At 48.4% G+C, this 10,547-nt stretch overlaps 1 protein-coding gene across 1 annotated transcript in view; it reads right to left on the reverse strand.

Moving 5' to 3' along the window:
* Positions 1-2,110, reverse strand: part of LOC143280047 (uncharacterized) — a 15,216-nt gene extending 13,106 nt beyond the window's left edge. Inside the window, exon 1 of the mRNA XM_076584525.1 lies at positions 1,602-2,110. The gene's annotated coding sequence lies outside the window, so the exon portion shown is untranslated. The remainder of the gene's footprint in view (positions 1-1,601) is intronic.
* Between the last annotated feature and the right edge of the window lie 8,437 nt (positions 2,111-10,547).

Raw genomic sequence — 10,547 nt, forward strand, 5'->3', positions numbered from 1 at the left:
GGAAAAAAAATCGAGTGGGTGGTGGGGACGGGGAAATTGCGGTGTACGCATGTGAGTAAGTGAAAGTGTGTGTGTGTGTGTGTGTGTGTGTGTGTGTGTTACATATAGAAAATGGTTGATTTACGTTTTGTTTTTAAAAAAGCATAACAATATAACATATTTCTAATGAAAAACTAACAACTTTAACAGTGAACCAACTGAACTATTTACAAGAAGTTGAAAAAGTCATACATTAGCAATGAACTCTGTGTGTGTGTGTGTGTGTGTGTGTGTGTGTGTCCGTGTGTGTGTGTATGTGTGTGTGTGTGTGTGTGTGTGTGTGTTCTGCCTGTTAAGGTTAATTCGGTGCGTAGATATACGCAGCATGGTACTGTGTCATGGACAGGGGGCCTGCTGTTCACATACTGTCGACGGGCAGAGCTGTCTCTCATTCACCAAACAAAAGACCCCCTGGACGTAACCAGATAGTGATTATTTGCGGTTCTGTGAATCCTAGCTCGAGCTTTGGTGGAGGAAAATGGTTATCGGTGTGTGTGTGTGTGTGTGTGTGTGTGTGTGTGTGTCTGTGTCTGTGTCTGTGTGTGTCTGTGTCTGTGTGTGTGTCTGTGTATGTCTCTGTGTGTGTCTGTGTGTGTGTATGTCTGTGTGTGTCTGTGTCTGTGTCTGTGCCTATGTCTGTCTGTCTGTGCGTGTGTGAAAGATAGAGGAAGAGAATGGATGCGCGCGCGCGCGCGCGAGTGTGTGTGTGTGTGTGTGTCTGTGTGTGTGTGTGTGTTGGTGCTTGCATGTTAGTGGGAGAGAGAAAAAGAGGAATAGAGAGGCAGTCATAGCTTTCAGTCATAATTCACTGGGTTTTCACACACATACATCTGTATTCGTAAACCCTGGTAAAAAAAAAACAACACAACAACTTAGAGCGAAACGAAAGTGTACTCATATATACTATCATATATATAGCCTAACACACATACACACACAGACATATATATATATATATATATAATATATATATGTGTGTGTGTGTGTGTGTGTGTGTGTGTGTGTGTGTGTGTGTGTGTGTGTGTAATACGTCCTCCCAGGAAGCGAGAGAATCTGAGCGCAAGGGATCGAATCATCCTACACTTGCCAATATTTTCTCACCCTCCGCTGGACCTTGAGTGGTTGTCATGCGCATGAGCACGTGTGTAGCATGCTCTAAGCGCACGTAAAATAACCCACGGCAACAACAAAAAAAGGGGGTTGTCACTGGCAAAATTCTGTAAAAAGAAAGGTCCAATTTGACAGGAAAACAAATATATATATACATACTTGCAAGCAGGTAAAAAAAAAAAAGAAAGAAAGAAAAGGGTGGCGCCTAACGGAAGAGACCCGCTCTCCCCTGGGGAGACAGAGCAGCCCGAATTTCACACAGAGAAATCTGTTATGGCAAAGAGTAATACAGCAGAATACAATACAGTCAGTGCAATACCATACCATTCCATACAATACGATACAACACAACACAATACAATAGAGAGAGAGGGAAGAAAGAAACAGAGACAGACAGAGACAGCGACGAGAAAAAAATATATATACACACACACATATATATATATACTCACATTAGTTCTCTGATGACTAGGGCGACAACCCGGACACAGTGTGTTGTACCGTCACTGAGGGACTGTGATTCCTACGTATCTGGTCTCATACACCCTTCAATAGCTGTTGTTATCTCCGCGATCACCACACACGACTTCCATGGAACCATGAAATCCGCCCGCTCCCCCAAAAATAATATGTAGCTCCTCCCCCAGCGAAACGTACAACCAACTATTTCTTCTGACGTTTATGTATCACCACGTCCAAGTGCAGGCTGCTCCTATACACGGGTGGCAAGAACAAACCCTCTAATTAGCCAGCAGGAAACAAGCACAACTCACACGCACACGCACAAAAACCGTTACAAATCAACTGATCACACGCCCCAGAAAGCTCTGTACTCCAAATGGCGTTTTCCTGGGAGGTACATGGGTGCCTCTGTTGTTTTCACAAGTTCGTCTGTTCCGCAACTGTACAACTGTCCGTGGCCACTCGATTTGTTGTGTAGCTTTTTAGTGTGTGTGTGTGTGTGTGTGGTGTGTGTGTGTGTGTGTGTGTGTGTGTGTGTGGTGTGTGTGTGTGTGTGTGTGGTGTGTGTGTGTGTGTGTGGTGTGTGTGTGTGTGTGTGTGTGTGTGTGTGTGTGTGTGTGTGTGTGTGTGTGTGCAGAGTATGCGTCACAGCCTTTCTACTGTTAACGCGTACGTGCGTAGCACGAAACCATGCAGACCACAGCTGCTGTGGGTATTGGCTGTGAGTATTGATCCACGGATCGATCAAGTCTGTAGTGTCAATACAGGCACCTTGGCACCCGATCAGCTCGCCCCCACCTCGTCCCCCACCCCCTTAACTCCCTTCCTCCCACCACCTTTAAGGTACAGTTGTTGGACCACCCCTCCTTCCCTTATACACCCTTCCCCCACCGCTCCTCTCCCCCTTCTCCCTCTCCCCGCCCACTCCGATCGACCTTTTAGTCCTGCACCCCCTCCCGTTTGCATTTTGCCCGAACATGTTCCCGGCAAGCGCCTGTAAGTTATTCTTCTTTCGTTTCACCACAGGCACCTGCACTGATTTCTTGAATTTGTTTCTTCGTTTCTTTCTTTGGTTATTTGCGAATGTCTTTCTTTGTTCAACGATCTGTTTAGTTTACTTTTTTTTTCTTCTTTTCTATCGTTTATTTGTTTCTTCATTTGTCCAGCATGTATATGAACACATAATGACTGGCGTCGTAATATACAGCGCGGAACAAAACCCTCTCTCTCACACACACACACACACACACACACACACACACACACACACACACACACACACAAACAAACAAACACACCGGCAGACACACACACACACACACACACACACACACACACTTCCCATTTTTAAAACTCTGCTTTAATGGTTGCTGTGTCACATGTATTGCGGCGGTGAACAGCTGCATAACATAAGCAACAAAAACGAGTGCAATAATAACAACACTACTACTAGCCTTCCTGCATTACTGTGTTCACCTTGTTACCTAAGAGCTGAAAAAGCTGCCTTTAATAGAATATTAACCATTCTGCATGTTGTATAATAAAAGGAAATAAAATGAAATAAGATAAAAACAGATAATTCTGGGAAAATAATTGATGGACAACAAACAAAAATGATACATATTAATAACGCTCATCGAAATCCGTGCGCATTTGGAAAACATGGAATGTTGTTTCAAGGAAGCAGCACACGAGAATTGAAACGTACTCATTTTGCACCTACACTGGTTAGCTGCTCTCTCTCTCTCTCTCTCTCTCTCTCTCTCTCTCTCTCCATAATTTTACTTACTATCAGTATCAGTAGCTCAAGGAGGCGTCACTGAGTTCGGACAAATCCATATACGCAACACCACATCTGCCGAACAGATGCCTGACCAGCAGCGTAACCCAACGCGCTTAGTCAGGCCTTTAGAAGAAGGGGGAAAAAATTAAACAAATTAAGAAGAAAATGAATATTAAAGAAAAATACTTAAAGACCGAAATTAAGAGACATACTGGGAGCTTGCAAAGTTGCGAGTAAGATATATATATATATATATATATATATATATAGAGAGAGAGAGAGAGAGAGAGAGAGAGAGAGAGAGAGATAAAATACCACTTCTATTAATCATTCAGAAAACGTGCATGCACTTTGCGCACGTACGTTAAAGAAGCAACGGAATCAAAACAGCTGTCTCCTTGGCAAAAGTCTGAAAAAAAAAAAAAAAATCAACCAATATATATTTTATGTACGTGCGCGTGTGATTCATTCAAACTTAACAGTATGACAGAAAATGAATGACGGGAACTCTAAAGGCAGCCAGCTGTCAGTCTAGCTACCCGGGTAGGCAGCCTGTTGTGCAAAGGACTCTGTGTTTGTGAAGCGCTTGTGGTCTCTGGCTTATTAATTAAAATAGGCCCTATATGAAATACCAATGATGAAAGTCCACTCAATGAAGCTCACGGCCTACGTAGTGAAGCAGACGGCCAGACCAATGAAGTTGCAGACCCCCAACTGGTGGTCGTACTCCAGGCCGGAGCCACATGTGAACTCGGTGCCACCAGACCCAAAGCATGTGATGAACTTGCTGCAGTCCGAGCACTTGGGGTACTGGCCCAGGGGTTTGTTGGCCACTGAGCACTGGTTCGTATCCGTCAAACACTCGCTTTGGAACACTGCAGGGGGTGGGAGTGGGGTGGGGTTGAACAGGTCAAATCAAATTAGTTTGGAAAAAAAAAATATATATATATATATTAGTCTGCATGGAAATCAATTGATGCAATCACGGGGCTACATATTGTCACAAATCTAACCTCAATCCACAATAACTCTCGATAGATTCGCGGCGCGCGCGCGAGCGCACACACACACACACACGCACACACACACACACACACATCTCTCTCTCTCTCTCTCTCTCTCTCTCTCTCTCTCTCTCTCTCTCTTTCTCTCTCTCTCTCTCTCCATTATATATATAGATATAGACCGATACAATCAAAATTCTGCAGAAAAATACACTTAAAAAATAAAACAAACACCCTCACCCTCCAACACACACACACACACGCGCGCGCACGCACGCCCGCACGCACACACGCACACACACACACACACACACACGCACGCACGCACGCACGCACGCACACACACACACACACACACACACACACACACACACACACACACACACGGGTGTTGTTGTTTTGTGGCGACCCGCTTTCCCCAGCGAAATCTGTTGTGACAATACAATACAATACAATCCAATACAATACAATACAATACAATACAATACACTCACCTGGAACTGTGGGTACAGTTGGACTTGTCGGACTGGTCGGACTTGTTGGACTTGTCGGACTTGTAGGACTGGTTGGACTTGTCGGACTGGTAGGACTTGTTGGACTAGTTGGGCTTGTTGGACTGGTTGGGCTGGTTGGACTTGTCGGACTAGTAGGACTTGTGGGACTGGTTGGGCTGGTTGGACTTGTCGGACTAGTAGGACTTGTGGGACTGGTTGGGCTGGTTGGACTTGTCGGACTAGTAGGACTTGTGGGACTGGTTGGGCTGGTTGGACTTGTTGGACTGGTAGGGCTGGTTGGACTTGTCGGACTGGTAGGACTTGTAGGACTTGTCGGACTGGTTGGGCTAGTTGGACTGGTTGGGCTGGTTGGACTTGTCGGACTGGTTGGACTTGTCGGACTTGTCGGACTGGTTGGACTTGTCGGACTGGTAGGACTTGTTGGACTGGTTGGGCTGGTTGGACTTGTCGGACTGGTAGGACTTGTTGGACTGGTTGGACTTGTCGGACTGGTTGGGCTAGTTGGACTGGTAGGGCTGGTTGGACTGGTAGGACTGGTTGGACTTGTCGGACTGGTAGGACTTGTTGGACTGGTTGGGCTGGTTGGACTTGTCGGACTGGTAGGACTTGTTGGACTTGTCGGACTGGTAGGACTTGTCGGACTGGTAGGGCTGGTTGGACTGGTTGGACTTGTCGGACTGGTAGGGCTGGTTGGACTGGTAGGACTGGTTGGACTTGTCGGACTGGTAGGACTTGTTGGACTGGTTGGGCTGGTTGGACTTGTCGGACTGGTAGGACTTGTTGGACTTGTCGGACTGGTAGGACTTGTCGGACTGGTAGGGCTGGTTGGACTGGTAGGACTGGTAGGACTTGTTGGACTGGTTGGGCTGGTTGGACTTGTCGGACTGGTAGGACTTGTTGGACTTGTCGGACTGGTTGGACTTGTGGGACTGGTGGGACTTGTGGGACTGGTTGGGCTGGTTGGACTTGTAGGACTTGTCGGACTGGTAGGACTGGTTGGGCTGGTTGGACTTGTCGGACTTGTTGGACTGGTTGGGCTTGTCGGACTGGTTGGACTGGCTGGGCTGGTAGGACTGGTTGGGCTGGTTGGACTTGTCGGACTGGTTGGACTGGTTGTTGTCCTACAATTGAGTGAGCATGCAGTCCATTTTACTACCCACACGTACGAATGATGGAAGAGGGGAGCATATTGGTTTGGCTTTGGGTGTAACCGCTGCTTCAATGGAGGCATGAGTTCGTGCACTGTGACCGTGGTGGTGGTGGTGGTGGTGATTCAGTTGGAAGGTGGACAGTTTCGTGTTGGGCTTTGTAAATGATATGAACCATACCAATATCCATGATGACTGCTTACAACAAGGAATTCTTTTTTCTGTTTTTGATGGTGGTGGTGGTGTTGGTGTGTGTGTTTTTGTTTTTGTTTTTATTTTTATTTGTTGTTTGTTGTTGTTGTATTGTATAGTATTGTATTGTATTGTCACAATTGTCCTATTGATCAAGAGACATTGTATTGTATTGTGTTGTATTGTATTGTATTGTATGATGAAGGATGAAAGGTCATTTTGGATGACTGATGACTTGCGCGATGAGTTTGTTTAAAGTGAAGAGGAGTTGCGCAACGTCGACCTCACTCTCTCGTCCGGGTCCACCAATTTCCAGTGGCAAGACTAAGTCGAGACGACTGGAGGATGAGCACGGATGCAGTGGATGACCAAGATATCCTTTCGGTGTCTCATCTTGCTCTCTGCACTCCACAGTGCGTTGCTGTAACCGCCTTCCTCTCCGTTGAACCGATAGGTTTCTTCCGCAGATTCTGCCGGATCCAGACTTCGCATACATGGGTAGACACACCCCGGGGGCCAACTGCGTGTGGCATGCACACAGCCCAGTGGAGCTAGATGGCCGTCGGTGGCTCTCCTGAGCCGACGCCCTTTTATGGATCTCCATAAGGGTGTCTAGCCACCCGCCTCACCAGTCCCAGAAGGGAGTGGTGGGAGTGCCGGTTTAGTCGTCGGCAACCCGACCCTGAACAGGTTGTACTGGATTACAGGTTACCAGTAGCAGATCTAATGACCTGACCTGACATCACCCCCAAGTCCTGTGGCGACAGGCGAGCGACGAAACGACAGGTGTGGGTACACTGGCAGTCGCAGCCGCAGACCTGCACGCAGGCGGCTCAGGCCATAGGGTCGTTCTTCGTCGACAGGAGCAGCGATGGAGCTCGGCAGCCGTCTGAGCGTCTGAGCAGCCCTCTTTAGGAATGCACTGCTCACCTCCCTGGCATGAGGAAGGGGCTAGAAAAGGTGCCCTAAAAATTGCCTGCTCCATATCACCCTGGCCAGCATACCGCGGCTGGCGGGGACCCTACATCAGCGGTCGAAACAAAGAGAAAGAAAAGAAAAAAACAAGGATCGTTCCTCTCACCATTGGTGCTTGGAACATAAGGACTCTCCTGGACAGAGATAACGCGGACAGACCCCAAAGGAGAACAGCACTAGTTGCATCCGAACTCGCCAGATACAACATCGACATCGCAGCCTTGAGTGAGACTCGGCTTGCAGGCGAAGGCGAGCTCTGTGAACGGGGATCTGGTTACACCTTCTTCTGGAGTGGACGAGGAAGCAAAGAGCGACGTGAGGCTGGCGTTGGTTTTGCAGTAAAAACAGCACTTGTCAGCAAGCTAGCTGGAATCCCAAAGGGAGTCAACGATAGGCTTATGACCATGAAACTCCCACTGGCATCTGGCCAGAAGCACCTCACCATTGTCAGTGCCTACGCCCCAACCATGACCAACCCGGATGAAGTGAAGGCGAAGTTCTACGAGGACCTTCACTCTGTCATTGCTGCCATCCCTAAAGCAGACAAGCTCATCATTCTTGGGGACTTCAATGCTAGAGTTGGCTCTGACTACATCTCCTGGGATGGAGTGATTGGAAAGCACGGTGTGGGCCACTGCAACCCAAATGGATTGCTTTTGCTTCAGACCTGTGCAGAGCACGAACTGCTGATAACCAACACAGTTTTCTGCCTCCCTACCCGTAACAGGACGTCATGGATGCACCCTCGCTCAAAGCATTGGCATCTCATCGATTATGTCATCGTCAAGAAAAGGGATAGGCAAGATGTACGTGTAACAAAGACCATGTGCGGCGCCGAGTGTTGGACAGACCATCGCCTTGTAGTCTCGAAGCTGAATATTCGAATCCAACCCAAGAGACGCCCCCAAGGCCAGAAGGCTCCAAAACGGCTCAACATCGCTAAGCTGAAAAGCATCACCATCAAACAGTCCTTTGTGGAGCTGCTGGAAGATCGTCTGGAATCCGCCTCTCTGGACAACCAGAATGTGGAGTCTGACTGGAGGACCCTGCGTGAGCTGATCTATAGTACAGCTTCAGAGACCCTTGGACCCATGACCAGAAAGCACAAAGACTGGTTTGATGAAAACTGTGATCAAATCAAGCAGCTTCTGGATGAGAAACGCTGTCTGCATCAAGCCCACCTGAGCAACCCAAAGTCCACATCAAAAAAGGATGCATACAATGCCATCCGCAGGATTGTTCAGCAAAAGTTACGCCAGATGCAGGATAAGTGGCTGAGTGACAAAGCTGATGAGATCCAGGGATATGCTGACAGGCACGATATGAAGAGGTTCTATGATGCCTTAAAAGAAGTCTACGGCCCCACATCCTCAGGATCATCCCCCCTCCTCAGTGCAGATGGGAATACCTTGATCACCGAGAAAGAGAACATTCTCGAACGATGGGCTGAGCACTTCAACAGTGTCTTAAATCGCCCTTCCTCCATAAATGATGAAGCCATAGACCGTCTCCCACAAGTCCCCACCAACGAAGCACTGGACGATCCGCCAACACTTCTTGAGACCCAGAAAGCAATCCGTCTGCTATCCAGTGGCAAAGCACCTGGCTCAGACTCCATACCAGCAGAGGTCTACAAGGATGGAGGCACTGTGCTGACTGAGAAGCTTCATCAGCTGTACTCACTCATGTGGAAAGAAGAGACGATCCCCCAGGATTTCAAAGATGCATCTATCATTCACTTGTACAAGCGAAAGGGGAACCGGCAAGCCTGTGATAACCATCGGGGCATTTCCTTGCTCTCCATCGCAGGCAAGATACTTGCCAGGATCCTACTTAACCGCCTCACAGCACACCTTGACCAAGGTCATTTGCCTGAGAGCCAATGTGGATTCCGGAAAGAGCGCGGAACCACTGACATGGTGTTTGCTGCAAGGCAGCTGCAAGAGAAATGTCAGGAGCAAAATGCTGATCTGTTCTCCACCTATGTCGACCTCACTAAGGCCTTCGACACCGTGAGTAGAGAGGGACTGTGGAAGATCATGGCCAAGTACGGATGCCCTCGGAAATTTATTTCCTTGGTCAGCCAATTCCATGAAGGCATGCAGGCTCGAGTCCAGGACAATGGTGAAACATCTGCTCCTTTTGCTGTCACAAATGGTGTCAAGCAAGGCTGCGTCCTGGCTCCAACGCTGTTCAGCCTCATGTTCTCTGCAATGCTTACTGATGCCTTCAGAGATGGCGATGTTGGAATCGGCCTAAAGTACCGAACAGATGGCAAGCTGTTTAACCTCAGAAGGCTTCAAGCAAAAACGAAGGTCATGACAGACATCATCAGAGACTTTTTGTTTGCTGATGATTGTGCCCTCAACGCTGGATCTGAAGCTGACATGCAACTCAGCGTCGACAAGTTTGCCACTGCCAGCAGGAACTTCGGCCTTACCATCAGCACGAGGAAAACTGAAGTTTTCCATCAGCCAGCCCCAGGGAAACCCTACGTTGAGCCCAACATCACAGTCAACGGTCAGAGACTCAGTGCGGTGGAGCGGTTCACATACCTTGGCAGCACACTGTCACGAAATGCGACCATCGACGATGAAGTGAACGTCAGGATTGCAAGAGCAAGCGCAACTTTTGGTAGACTCAATGCAAATGTCTGGAACAGAAGAGGCATTAGTCTTGAGACCAAGCTAAAGGTCTACAGAGCAGTAGTTCTCCCCACACTACTGTACGCCTGCGAAACTTGGACAGTGTACCAACGACATGCCAAGAAGCTGAACCACTTCCACACAACATGCCTAAGGAAGCTACTGAACATCAAGTGGCAAGACAAGACCCCAGACACAGAGGTGCTCGCAAAAGCCACCCTTCCCAGCATCTTCACCATCCTGATGCAGTCCCAGCTTCGCTGGGCTGGACACGTGGCGCGCATGCCAGACCATCGGCTGCCCAAAAGGCTCTTCTATGGCGAGCTGCAACAAGGGAAGAGATCACACGGAGGTCAGAAGAAGCGCTTCAGAGATACTCTGAAAGTCTCTCTGAAAGCGTTTGATATCAACCCTGACTCCTGGGAGGAATCTGCAGTGGACCGTGACAAATGGCGCGCTGCTGTGCACAAAGGCGCCAGGTTGTGCGAGGCCAACAGGACTGCTGCAGCTGTTGAGAAGAGGCAGGCCAGAAAGTCACGGGCAAACAAGCTCCCTGACAATGATATGCCTGTCTTTGTCTGCCCCAACTGTCAGCGAACATTTCGTGCGCAGATTGGACTATTCAGCCATCTGCGCACTCACAGATAGATTCATGAGCATCCTTCCCCCCACCC

Source organism: Babylonia areolata, chromosome 3 (assembly GCF_041734735.1).
Source record: "Babylonia areolata isolate BAREFJ2019XMU chromosome 3, ASM4173473v1, whole genome shotgun sequence".
In the NCBI taxonomy this organism is placed as follows: Eukaryota; Metazoa; Mollusca; class Gastropoda; order Neogastropoda; family Buccinidae; genus Babylonia; species Babylonia areolata.